Here is a 14464-nt window from a genome sequence, read left to right as displayed (position 1 = left end):
AAGAGCTTTAATTTTAAAATAAAATTTAAATTAAATTAAATTTAAATTAAATTTAGAATGTTTTCTCCTGCTGTTTAAATCTTTGGAAGATGTAGCTGCCCCTTTCCAAAAGACTGGTCACAAGCCAAGGGACAAAAGCTTTCTGGGCTTACAAATTGGCGAGCTCTTTGAAAGCAACCTTTGACTGGGCACCCATAAAAACTTCCGTATTAAACCTGATAGGTTGGATGGATGTGGGAAAGCTGAGGAACTTCAGGGTTGAGAAGCTTGAGTATTACTTTTGTGGCATTATCACCTGTAAATTATAAGGTTCAAAAACTGGCTTTGTGCACAAAGCCTTTGAAAACGACAGTGGTGTGTCTTTTAAAACTCATTTTAACTCTCCTACGATATATAAAAAGAGAAATTCTTTTAATAGCCTGGTTTCCATCCAAAGTTGAGAATTTAGCTTATGTGCAAAAATTGGAATATTGCATAAAACATTTGCGAATAAGCACTGTTTCCATCCAGCAAGTCAAAGAGAACTAAATCATCACTTCCTGATAAACTGACACTGTATATTACTAAGAAAAGGAGAGAAGCCACTGAATATAATAACTTTTTTATATGTATAATAAATTACTTGCACCTTAGAGCAGGCAGACGAAACACAATAAATGTAATCATTTCTTTCGGAGGTGGATGCCTGCTGTTTTAGAACGCAGTCGTGTAAGACAGTTCTAGCAGGCAATTATACAGAAATACTTTGACGACAGACTTTGCTCAGGCATTTCAGAATGACCATATCAACATTTCAGATGCTGTGCAATGAGATCGGACCACTGGTTAGACGGGTTTTGCGGTCCCATAGCGCAAAGTCACATGACTTTTTTTGATGCGTATTGAGGAATTTATTCAGCAAATGCGATTTCATCTCCCAATATTCGCATTAACCCTTTTTCGCCAAAGGGTCAAAAAAGGCAAAAACCACCTCAAGCCAGCGTAAAAACGTTTTTGTGAAGGGTCTTAATGAAAAGTCTATAGTATACTTAAAGGGGTCATCGGATGCTAAGTTCACTTTTGCTGGTCTAAGGTAAGAGCTCATGTCAATCAACTATCGTGGGAGCGGCCTCTGTCGGTGTGACGCCACAATGACAGTCTTCTGAGAACGGCTCGATTTGAAAAAGGGAATATTATTTTTACAGATTAATTAAAAAACACCGCATGGATTTTTATCATTATAGGGTAGATTTGTACATACACTCCCAACACACATTAATGTTCAAACAACATGAAAAAGTGAACTTAGCATCCGATGACCACTTTAAGGGATTTTTAGGCGAAATGTGGCGTTTCCATCACTCATTTCTGATGCGATACTTCAAAATGCGCATAAAAACAGGGTGATGGAAACATAGCTAATGAAAGTAAATGGTGGCCACAGCTATCAAAACAAGATTTTCAGTGAATAATGATTTGAATTTCATACTTTGTACATAAAGGGGATATCAGATGCCTATCTTCCACATTCCACATTGGCATGATTCTTTAGGGTCTTAATGAAATGTCTCCAACATACTTTGGTTAAAATTCCTCAGTGGCCATGTAAAACAACACCCTTTTTATCTTATCAAAAACAGCTCTGCTCACAGCGACCAGTTTCGGTACGCGTGTCTTTAAATGATAATGAGCTACTGCTGACTCCACCCCTCTCTTCCGTTTTTTTTTGTGTATTTAAGCATTAATGTTTTTTTTGTCACATTACCATCAAAAACAAATCAATTCCACTGCGTCCTCAGTGGCTCTGATGTCGGGAGAAAACGAAGACTCATAAGTTCACTTTTATATCCAACTACAAAACACCTGCACTGCTCACGAGACATTGTCGCTACAGCTTCTCAAGTGTGGAGAAAATGGCGGACAGCGTACAACTGGCTGAGGTGGAAATATGTTAATACAAGACAGTCCTTCAGCGGTTGTGGGCGGGGCCTGAGCAGTATGATGTCATATTGCTCCGAAAATCAAAACGCCTTGATAATTGAGACTGTTTAGGTTTTTTGGGATTAAAAAGAGCGAATGGATAATTATTACTGTAGGGTGGACACATTTATATGTAAACACCATGTAAAAGTGAATTTAAAAACTTTCATTGTGTGAAAAAGAGACTGCTAAACAGGGAAGTCACAACATGAAGCTGAGTAAATGATGACAGAATAGTAATTTTTGTGCTGTGTTAATAAGCAGGAGAAAATGAGAACAGTGTGTACAGTCATCCAGGGAGAGTCTAGTCAGAACAGTGTCATAATGCTGTTTACAGTAAGATGGATGTTGCTGCTACATGTGGATCAGCAGTCAGAACATCTGTGTATTAGACTACAGCTGTGTTACGGTTCCTGCTGAAAGCAATAATTGCTCATACTGAACATTTCCAAAGGAGTTTAATGACTTAATTTAGGTGAGTTAGTACCAGCCCAGAATGTCTGAAACATCCAGATTTACTTGTCTGACAAGTGCTTTCCATTTGCAGCTTGTTTCCTTTAATTTGTCTGATTTTTTTCAAAACATGCCCCGCAACTTTACTTGCCTCCTTCCACTTTGAAATAAATGTGTGATAATCACTAGCTTGTTCTTAACACGTCGTAATTCCTTTCATTTTCTGTTTTGTTCGACGTGTTCGCTCATTCTCAGTAAAACCACTTGTCCTCAAACCATAACATACGTACATATCGACTTAACATATAGATTCAAATATATTAAACTTGAGAAAAACAGAAAATACAAATATGTATCTATATTCATAGTTCTATTTAGTTTCTTCTATTTTAAGAAATTCTGTAAATATTTTCTATGCATGTTTCACATCCATACGTCATCCATATGTTTAAATAATATTTAAAAATGTACAATCTATTATGTAGGATTTTTAAAAGCCTACTTAAATCAGTCAAGGATAGTTCTCTAGTCTTAGCAGCTGTCTACCCAACCTGGCTGAACTGGTGCTCAACTGGTTTAGCTGGATTACAAGAAAGTGCATTTTGTGAGAAAATGTTAAAGCAGAAGATTAATAGTGGAAAATCCCAAAATAATATGCAGATGTGCCAAGTAAGTGCTGGATTTTGACTCTCTCTAAACATCATTGGGACATAATCAGACACGTGCAAAAACATAGCGAAGTACCAAGAAGTACAGTGGTAGAAATGAAAACATGATGGTATTATGATAGTACCACGATAGTGAAATGTCACTCTTTTGAAGCTTGAATTACTGTGTATAGGTATGGTAATCATTCAAAAGCATGACAACTCAAGACGGCATTACTATCACTATAACATGGTACCACCACACTACTTTTTTTTAAGAAGACATACAGTCACTGTAATCTGAGATCTTGATCTTTTCGTAAAGATGCAGCAGAAGCAAATGACATCATCAAACTATTAATACAAGTAGGCTAACTCAAAACATACGAACTGTACATAACATATAAACACGTATAATCCAAATACAAAGCTCAACAGTGACTTTCTGAGTAAAAACAAGACGAGAGTGAATGGATAACGAGCCAACAAAGCAACAGTCACCGAATGTATCAGTGGTTTAACTGACGGCTCGTTAACATGCAAAACAACTTTATATCTCGCGCGCGCACGCACACACACGACAGTCGTGTAACTAAATACCTGCTGATCTTACCTGATCTCTTCATGCCGTGCTCTTCCAGAGATATAAGGAGCTGCTGTTTGCCGCTCTTGTGCCGCTGTCAGCACACACACATCCTCCTCAAAAAACAAACCCCGCTCTGCTCCGCACAACTGCCCACGCTAATCGCTTTAAGTAGCTTGACTCTTTACAAACACGCGATCCTTTGACGAGTTACATGGCTGGAGAAAATGTCATGGACTTGCATGTACTGCATCGCAACCCCAGGAAGTTTCAGATTTGACAGTCTGGCTTCATAAAGTGAGCCACGTGACTGGAGCATTATGGGAAGTCTGGGAGTTCAATGTGCGTGCATTACAGCTGCACACTCTAGAGCCTCTGTGTCATTTAATATTCACACTGTGATTCCAATGGATTTAAAAGATTTGGCTAGTAAAACTATTCATTTATTTGTTTGTTTGTTTTTGTTTGTTTGTCCAATCATGCAATTACTTGTTTATTTTTGCTTGTTTTTTTAGAATAAACCATTGTTTATTTGTTCGTTTGTCCAATCATGCAGTTTTCTGAGAAATCAAACATTATTTGTTTGTTTGTAAATTAAATTATTTATTTAATTCTTAAAGAATCAACCATTATTTATTTGTTTGTTTGTCCAATCATGCAATTATTTGTTTGTTTGTTTGTTTGTTTGTGTGTGCTTGTCCAATCGCATGATTTTTTTTTAAAGAATAAACTATTATTCATGTGTTTGTTTGTCCAGTCATGCAATACTGGGGAAATCAAACATTGTTTGGTTGTTTTCTTGACCGATCATGCAATTTATTTATTTAGTTAGTTATTTGTTTGTTTGCTTGTTTGTTTGTTTGTCCAATCATGCAATTACTTGTTTTTTTGTTTGTTTGTTTATTTTGCCTGTCCAATCATGCTTTTTTTTTTAGTTTTTAGAATAAACCATTAATTATTTGTTTGTTTGTCCAATCATGCAGTTTTGGGAGAAATCAAACATTTTGTTTGTTTGTTTGTTTGTTTTTGTCAATTAATTTTTTATTTTTTATTTTTATTTTATTTTTATTTTTTTTAGAATCAACCATTATTGGTTTGTTTGTTTGTTTGTCCATTCGCACAAATTTATCCAGTCATACAATTCTGGGGAAGTCAATTGTTTGTTTGTTTGTCCAGTCATGCAATTACTTGTTCGTTTGTTTGTTTTTGCTAGTCCACTCATGCAAAAAAAAGAATAAACAATTATTTATTTATTTATTTATTACTTTATTTGTCCTATGCAATTTTGAGGGAAATCAACCATTATTTGTTTGTTATTTTTTGTTTCTTTGTACAACCAGTTATTTGTTTGTTTGTTTGTTTGTTTGTTTTTGCTAGTCCAATCACATGATTTTAAAAGAATAAACTATTATTTGTTTGTTTGTCCAATCATGCAATTCTAGTGAAATCAAACATTGTTTGTTTGTTTGTTTGTTTGCTTGTTTGTTTTTGTTTGCCCAGTCATGCAATTTTGGGGGATATCAAACATTATTTGTTTGTAAATTAAATTATTTATTGATTTTTTGAGAATCACCCATTGTTAACTTATTTAATTTTGTTTGTTTGTTTATTTATGCAATAACTTGTTTGTTTGTTTGTTTTTGATAGTTTTGAGGGAAATCAAACATTATTTGATTGTTTGTTTGTTTGTTTGTTTGACCAATCATTATTTATTTATTTACTTTTTTTGAGAATCACACATTAATTACTTCTTTGTTTTTGTTTGGTCAAATTATGTAACTTATATTTTACAACATTATATTTTTTGAGAATCCTTTATATCCATTATATATTATAATTTTTAAGAATCAACCTTTTTTTTTGGAAATCAACCCTTAAGTGTTTCTTTGAATGTTTGTCTAATTGTGCAATTTTATTATTTTATTTTATTTTATTTTATTTTATTTTATTTTATTTTATTTTATTTTATTATTATTATTTTTTGAAAAGCAACCATTTTTTATTTGTTTGTTTGTGTTAGTTTTTTTTGTTTGTCTAACTGTAGGTTTTTTTTTGAGTATCAACTAAATTACTAGAATTTTTTCTAAATTACAAACATTTTTATTATAAAACATACAGGAGATCATTAGTTAGAGAACTAATTAAAAATGGCACGAAAACTCATTTTAGTCCTGTTAAAGAAATCATGTGGATTCAGCAAAAATCACACTGGATCATTTGATTGATTGTCCTCTAAATACCAGGTAATATTTTTATTTATTTGACATCATCAAAACCAGAGATAAAAATGCTCTAATTAAATGTCAATCTCTGTAAAGAATACAAAAAAAGACCATTTTAGGAAGAGAATTTACAAATAAAACCAGCGATTTCCAAAGGAATACTGCAGGTTTTTATTATTGAAAAAGTCTAAATAACTATAATCTATTGTAATCTTGGCATTGAAGGTTTTGTTATTGCAAGATGCTCAGAATATGCGTAAGTGTGTTGTAATCCTTCAGATGTTGACTCAACAACGCCCTCAACTTTCAGAGAACCTCCCATTCTGCAACGTGGCAAGACTTTTATATCCAAGGTTAGACTGTAAACGACCCCCTGTGTCTGGATACAATAGGGTTAAGTGTGCTTCTCTATTACCTTTCTGTTGTACAGGTGAAACAGGTATATCTGGGCCCTGGTGTAAATCATTCCTAGCTCTGCACACAAGCCGCCAATCCTATTACTATTGTTATTACCAATGAATGTAAATATAGAAAATACAATATATTGATTAGCTTAAGCCCAACGCAGACTCATGTAGGCAGTTATTTCATTTAGTCATTCATTTCTATGACACAGCATCTTGAAATAACCTCAGTCTGCATGGCAGTCTTTCTTTGCACTTGATCGCTACTGTTACTGCAATATCTAGATCAAAAGTAATTATTGACAAGGATGGAACATGAACTGCATGCTGGCCGGTAGAGCTGCATGTTGAACAGAAAGCTGAGCTGTGCTGCCCTGCCTATGCACTGCATGACTCTTGTCTAAAACATTTATGCTCATTCTCATCTGTCCCAAGGCAGCTATCAAACTAAGAACTATGTCTCGGATAGTTTTATATGCTACATAATTCAAATGGACAATGAGACACTAAATTTATAGCCAAGATCTTACCATTGTGTTTTATTGATATGTTTTGAAGATACTGAAAAAAGCACAAATGTCAGGGCATGTCAAAACTTCTTCAGGGCCCCAAAACACCTTCAGACCCCAGAGGGTTAAAAAACCACGTACACTGTTTTTCATAATATGACACTGTAAAAATCATCTTCTTAATTAGAATTTTGTCTCGTTTTCCAGTAAAAGTTTCTAATGAAAATTTGAAAATAAGGTTTTCATAGAAAATATAGAATTAATTTAAGCAACCATATACAATGTTTTCATAATATTAGACTGTAAATCATTTTTTAATTAGTATGTTGTCTTGTTTTCAATCAAAATACAAAATATAAAGTTTTTAAAGTTTATAAAGAGAATATATTTTTACTGTTACTATATTTTACTGGAAAACTAGAACAATTTTTATTTTATTTTAAATTTCTCACAAAATGTACGAAGATCATTTTTAAGATATTTTTAGTGGAAAACTAGTAGAAATTTAATTTATTTATTTGTTTCTTTCTTTCTTTCTTTCTTTTTTTATTTATTTATTGACAACTGTGTGTGAAGAGAATATATTTTTTACTGGAAAACTATCAGAACAATTTTTATTTTATTTTTATTTTAAAAGTTCCCACAAAGTGTACAAAGAGCATTTTTTTCTTTTGAGGATCTTAAGATATTTTTACTGAAAAACTTGTAGAAAATTTTATTTATTTATTTATATTCATTTATTTATATGGATTTATTTATTTATTTATTAACCGCTGTGTATAAAGAGAATACTATATTTTTACTGGAAAACTACTAGAACAATTTTTATTTATATTATTTTGCAGTGTAAGAACTGAGATCTGTGTGTAAAGAGAATATATTTTTAATATTACTGTAATTTTACTGGAAAACTAGAACAATTTTTATTTTATTTTATTTTATTTTATTTTATTTTTTTTTTTTGCAGTGCAAGAATTGAGAGCTGTGTGTAAAGAGAGTATATTTTTACTATTACTATATTTTTACTGAAAAACTAGTAGAACAATTTTTATTTTATTTTATTGTTTTATTTTATTTTATTTTCTCACAGAATGTACAAAGAGCATTGTTTTTCTTTTGAGGATCTTAAAATATTTTTACTGAAAAACTTGTAGAAAATTTTATTTATTTATTTATTTATATTCATTTATTTATATGCATTTATTTATTTATTTATTTATTGCTGTGTATAATAAGAAAAAATACATTTTTACTATTACTATATTTTTACTGGAAAACTAGTAGAACAATTTTTATTTATTTTATTTTATTTTGCAGTGTAAGAACTGAGATCTGTGTGTAAAGAGAATATATTTTTAATATTACTATAATTTTACTGGAAAACTAGAACAATTTTTATTTTATTTTATTTTATTTTTTTATTTTATTTTGCAGTGCAAGAATTGAGAGCTGTGTGTAAAGAGAGTATATTTTTACTATTACTATATTTTTACTGAAAAACTAGTAGAACAATTTTTATTTTATTTTATTGTTTTATTTTATTTTATTTTATTTTCTCACAGAATGTACAAAGAGCATTTTTTTTCTTTTGAGGATCTTAAGATATTTTTACTGAAAAACTTGTAGAAAATTTTAATTATTTATTCATTTATTTATATGCATTTATTTATTTATTTATTTATTGACCGCTGTGTATAAAGAGAATACATTTTTACTATTACTATATTTTTACTGGAAAACTAGTAGAGCAATTTTTATTTATTTTATTTTATTTTATTTTATTTGCAGTGTAAGAACTGAGATCTGTCTGTAAAGAGAATATATTTTTAATATTACTATAATTTTACTGGGAAACTAGAACAATTTTTATTTTATTTTATTTTATTTTATTTTATTTTATTTTACTTTGCAGTGCAAGAATTGAGAGCTGTGCGTAAAGAGAGTATATTTTTACTATTACTATATTTTTACTGAAAAACTAGTAGAACAATTTTTATTTTATTTTATTGTTTTATTTTATTTTATTTTATTTTATTTTCTCACAGAATGTACAAAGAGCATTTTTTTCTTTTGAGGATCTTAAAATATTTTACTGGAAAACTAGTAGAAAATGTAATGTAACTAGTAGAAAATGTATTTATACATTTATTAATTGATTGACTGATTGATTGACAGCTGTGTGTAATGAGAATATATTTTTTACCATTGCTATATTTTTAATGGACAACTAGAACAATTTAATAATTTAATTTAATTAATTTTTAATTTTATTTTTAATTTTTTATTTTAACAATAAAAAATAACTATTTTATTTTTATTTATTTATTTATTTTTTATTTATTTTTTGCTGCAGTACGAGATCAAAAGATGTATGTAAAGAGAAGTTTGGTGCCTCTCTTGTACGGCGATGCCCTCACAGTGACAAAAATACAGTTGTAAGATCCTTGTCTTTAATGAGCCATGACATTTCTCTACACGTTCCACACCCAGTTTGTTTACTTTGGAAAGGATTGGCGTGTCCTTCCCATCATGTCCTGCTAGTGCCGGACTCCATCTGGTGCTAGTGAAGCATGACAGCTTTTAAAAACAAAAACCCTTCATTTCAGAACTGCTGTGTCATAGAGCCATGTGGGTTTTTGCTTAAAAGTACCAAAATCATATTCACAGCTGAACAGTCAAGTGAGTGTCAAATATCACATTCTAAACATTCTTACAATCATAAAGTATCTGATTTAACCCATTCCAATCCATATCTGCATATATAACAATTATTGTGGTGTTAAAGCTATACTATATGTCTGCATGTTCAGTACCAGCCCTTTTCAGTTTTCACTTTAGGATTGCACCTTGAGTTTTAATGTTCGCCAAGAACCTGTAGAGCTTGATATTTTGCCAGTTGTGTTGCTGTCTTTTCCATGCCAAAACCAATTGATTTTCTGTTTTGCTCTCGGGGGAACTTGTTTCTAGAGAAGGAGTTCTATTTCCATGATAAGATCTCCAGCAACCTTTACTAGATAGGTGCACACATTGTACAGTATGTGTCTTACATTACCGCTTTTCTTCAGTGCACAAACTTAATAAGCCTTTGCGAAGTTGTGCTAGACCTTGAGGTGTGCTGTTTTCTGAATATAAAGGGCAACAGCATTGTACTAAAACCTGTAATCTAATGTTGTGTGTGCATTTCCTTGCTCTGGCAAACTTCACAGACCGTCACACACTGAAGTAAAAAAAAAAAAAAAAACACTCACTATTTCTGTAACTCTTACAGCATCTTCCTGGTGAAAAAACAGCATATGCTGGTAGGTAGGTTTTGATGCTGGTCTAAGCTGGTCTTCGGCTGGTTTATGCTGGTCCTTAGCTGGTCATGTTGCTGGTCAACCAGCATCAAAACCTACCTAACCAGCATATGCTGTTTTTTTCACCAGGGCTGTACGAACCCTGTGGGGCTACACGCCACCTTAATTGCATCTTTAACAATAAACACCTGCAGTCTGCAAAAAATCATTTTCTTAATATTTTGTTTTGTTTTCCATTACAAATCTAAACAATCCCAAATATGTATTTTAAAAAAAAAAGATTTCTGGCTTAAAACAAGAAAAACATATGCCATTAGAATTAAAAAAAACAAAAAAAACAAAACATTAACTTTGTGTATTTTTCTTAGCCTGTTGGTGGATATTTTTCTTGTTTTAAGCATTAAATCACTTATTCTGATCGATTTAAAGTAATTCACAAGTAAATGTATCTTAAATGTATCTTCTCTCAGTATCTTAATTTAAGAATGTTCAGGAAAACAAGAAAAAATACTAAATAAGAAATAATGTTTGCAGTGTAGGCTAAAAAAAAAAAGAGCTAACTTTACTACAATAAAGCATCAGCGATTTTTTCAATTTGTATATTGGCCTGGACCACAAAAAACCAGTCATAAGTAGCACGGGTATATTTGTAGCAATAGCCAACAATACAGAATGAGTCAAAATTATGAATTTTTCTTTTATACCAAAAATCATTAGGATGTTAAGTAAAGATCATGTTCCACAAAGATATTTTGTAAATCTCCTACCGTAAATATATAAAAACTTAATTTCTGATTAGTAATATGCATTGCTAAGAACAACTTTAAAGGTGATTTTTATCAATATTTAGAATCTTTTTGCACCTCAGATTCCAGATTTTCAAATAACTGTATCTCAGCCAGATATTGTCCTCTCCTAACAAACCATACATCAGTGGAAAGCTCATTTGTTCAACTTCCAGATGTCTATTTCAAAAAATTGAACCTTATGACTGGTTTTGTGGTCCAGGGTCACATATTGTCTACAGAAAGCATCTCTCTCCCATAATATCTTGATGAAGTGAAGGCTGTCACCTAGTGGTTATTGTACGAAACTCATGACGTTTAACAGATTGCCGTTCGCATTTTACTAAACATGTAATTAGCATATTTGATCTCTTGGTGAACTGTGAGAATGTGACGCCTCTGTAACAAAACAGGGTAAAAGGAAAATTTTACTTCAAAAACCCCACCGTGGTGCATTTGGGCTACATATAGATCTGCAAAAAGGCATCAAGTTTGTTGTGAGCATATTCCACTTTTCCCGCCAGGCACTGACATACCATCAGATGGGAAATGTAAGGCCGCAAACATTTAAAAGCGTAATAAATCATAGCCAGACTTCACAAAAATGTCTTCGGCTAAAGATTTACTCTGTTCTTTTGAACTGTCTCAGAGTTCTTCCGAAGAATAACAATACAAGTTGTGACTTTGCAGTGTCTGAAAAGATTCATACTCAAGAAAGTCCCGGCGACTTGACTCGTCACGGGTATTTGGGGAAAGACACTGTCAGGGTGAACGTCTCCGATATGAATTTCCCAGGGGAGCACATATTCACATAGTAAGGTATTTGCATATTAATAGTCAACACACATTGTACAATACTTGTATTTTTTAAGGAAAACAGAACGTTTGCTAATCGCAGTGAGCGCTCTGTGTTCTGCTTCTGAAGGAAAGGGTCGTTGAGGTCGCTGTGGCGTTCTTAATCTCAAGCAGGCACAGCAGCTCCAGGGTTACAGAAAACAGCATGCCATGCAGTCATTTTTTGGCCAGGAAAGCAGTAATGCACAACATCATCTGCAGCAGCTTGTGTAGAGCTGTCTGCACTGATTATTGTGTTTCAACAGAGTAGAAATTGTATGTAGGACCAGCAAAGTTTACCTCATTTATTACTTTATTCTTGAAACCACACAATGGGTCGTAAATGGGAACAAATAGAGAGGCCTGCACAAAATCAGTCTTCTCAGGGTGTTGGCCTCAACCACTGACCCCCTAAACCCCTATCAAATACCCCAGAAACTTGAACTCGGCATCCTGGCAACAGGCAGAACTGTTTGTTTGTGCTGAATTATAGACAAAGGGTGAAAATGTAGATGGAGTGAAGCATGACGCTAAGAGGAAGCCTTGCTAGTGTCCTGTGTGAATGAAGGAGGCCATCTTGTTCTGCTGAGAGTCTATAAAAGGCTCAAGAGTTGCTCAGCTGAGCTGTCACATTCATTTCATTAATAACAATCATGAGCCTTTTTCATCCAAAAAAAGGCTGTGAGGTGAAAAAAGTGCTAGCAATGTGAGATGAAATAGGTAGTTCAGAAGCAGTGACAGCATTGTAAAATAAACCATCATAAACTAATATAAATATATACACTGCAAGTCAAAAGTTTTTGAACAGTAAGATGATTTTTAATGTTTTTAAAGACTCTTCTGCTCTCTAAGCCTGCATTTTTTTTTACTCAAAGTACAGCAAAAACTTTAAAATTGTGAAATATTTTTACTCTTTAAAATAACTGTTATTTATAATAATATATTTTAAAATGTAATTTATTACTGTGATTTCAAAGCTGAATAAGTCACATGGTCCTTCAGAAATCATTCTAATATGCTGATTTGCCTTTAAAAAAAACATTTATTTATTATTATGTTGAAAACAGAATAGAATTAACCAGATTTTTTTCTGGTTTCTTTGATGAATAGAAAGTTCAGAAGAACAGCATATAAATGTCTTTATCATAACTTTAATCAATTTAAAGCATCCATGCTAAATGAAAGTATTAATTTCTATCATTTCTATAATTTTGACTCCAAGCTTTTGAATGGTATCTTGCATAATGTTACAAAAGCTTTTTATTTTTAGATAAATGCTGATCTTTGGATCTTTCTATTCATCAAAGAATCCTGAAAAAAAATGTACTCAACTGTTTTAAATATTAATAATAATAATATGGTTCTTAAACAGCAAATCAACATATTAAAATTATTTCCTAAGGATCACGTGACATGATCATGAATTTGCCCCTGTATATGTTTACAATTACATTAAAATATAAATCCATATTATAAAATATTTATAGATATATATTTACATTTGTTTATGAAAAAAAATGTATAAATGGCCATAAACATCTGTTAGATTTATGGGGTGATAATAAGGAAAGAGCATGTTGACTGATTACATAGTGTCACTTGTCTTTATTAATAAATATGATGGCAGTCTAGAAGACGCTCTGGAGAATCGCCATCCCTCTGCCAGCTGAATGAGTCACGGCCTGTCCACGCTCGCGAAGGAAGGCAAGCAACACGGCTGTGATCTCGTTCCTGCAGATGGGGCCCCATGACTCTGCCTGTTTGCTCCTGATAACACTGCTGGAATTGTTCCTTGCTTCACTCCCCCTCACATTTATCAAAAGCGAGCACAATGACATCCTTCAGTGCTGCTGCACGCTGAGGTGCTTTCATGGCTGTTGGCCATCAAACGAACATCCTCGGCGCTCGCGCAAATATCAGTCTGGAAAATGTTATGAGTTTATATGAGACAACAACATTTGGACTTAAACGCTTGTTTCACCAGCAAAATGACTGTAACACATTTTCATCTTAGCGTTTGTCATCATGGCTTTGCTGTGCTGTTGCTAAGGTGTTCTGAGTGCTTATTAGCGTGCTGCTACATCCAGAGAAGAAATTCTGGTCTCTACAAGTGTTTTTTTTTTTTTTTTTTTTTTTTGTTAGTGAATGAACTAATTTCTGAGTCATTCCACAAAATCGGTTCCTTTTGCATCCCTAAGAAATAATCAGACATAGAATTAATATAACAAAAAATAAATTTGTGATTTAAAACCATAACTATATGTTGTATTCTTTCATCAATATTACATAATAAAGTCAATTAAATATTATTTTAAATAATTTAAATGGCATTTATGCTGATAAGGTTAATGTTTTTGGCCTGTCCCTCACTATGATTTTTCTTTTTCACTTTTAATTTGCAAAATTAAGAATTTCATGTCAGCCCTGTTACCCTCATCAAAAAACCCTTGTAAATTAATGTACATTCAAGTGACATCACTTCTAGGAGGTTACATCATCTCTCAACCAGGATTCCAACACTACAGTTTTTGTTCCGGTTCATGACAGTTAGGGTATGTCGAAAAACTCCCATCTCATGTTCTCCCTCAACTTCAAAATCGTCTTATATCGCTGTTCTACTTTTTTTGTTGAGGGTGTTTGATCTTCTTTGCATGTTCACTTTGCAAAGACTGGGTCGGTACTTCTGCTGTGATGTAGGATGATTTTTAAATGATTTTTGAAGTTAAGGGAGAAAATACGATTGGAGTTTTTCGACATACCCTAACAACAGGT

The 14464-nt window shown here is 32.5% G+C and overlaps 1 protein-coding gene across 1 annotated transcript in view; it reads right to left on the bottom strand.

Annotated features, from left to right (window-relative positions):
• The window catches only part of poc1bl (POC1 centriolar protein homolog B (Chlamydomonas), like), a 33712-nt gene extending 29752 nt beyond the window's left edge, over positions 1–3960 (bottom strand). Inside the window, exon 1 of the mRNA XM_051137184.1 lies at positions 3673–3960. The gene's annotated coding sequence lies outside the window, so the exon portion shown is untranslated. The remainder of the gene's footprint in view (positions 1–3672) is intronic.
• Positions 3961–14464: the final 10504 nt, after the last annotated feature.

This window comes from Labeo rohita, chromosome 19 (genome assembly GCF_022985175.1).
Source record: "Labeo rohita strain BAU-BD-2019 chromosome 19, IGBB_LRoh.1.0, whole genome shotgun sequence".
NCBI lineage: Eukaryota > Metazoa > Chordata > Actinopteri > Cypriniformes > Cyprinidae > Labeo > Labeo rohita.
The sequence above is the reverse complement of the archived record's forward strand: the minus strand, read 5'-3'. Positions and strand labels throughout refer to the sequence as shown.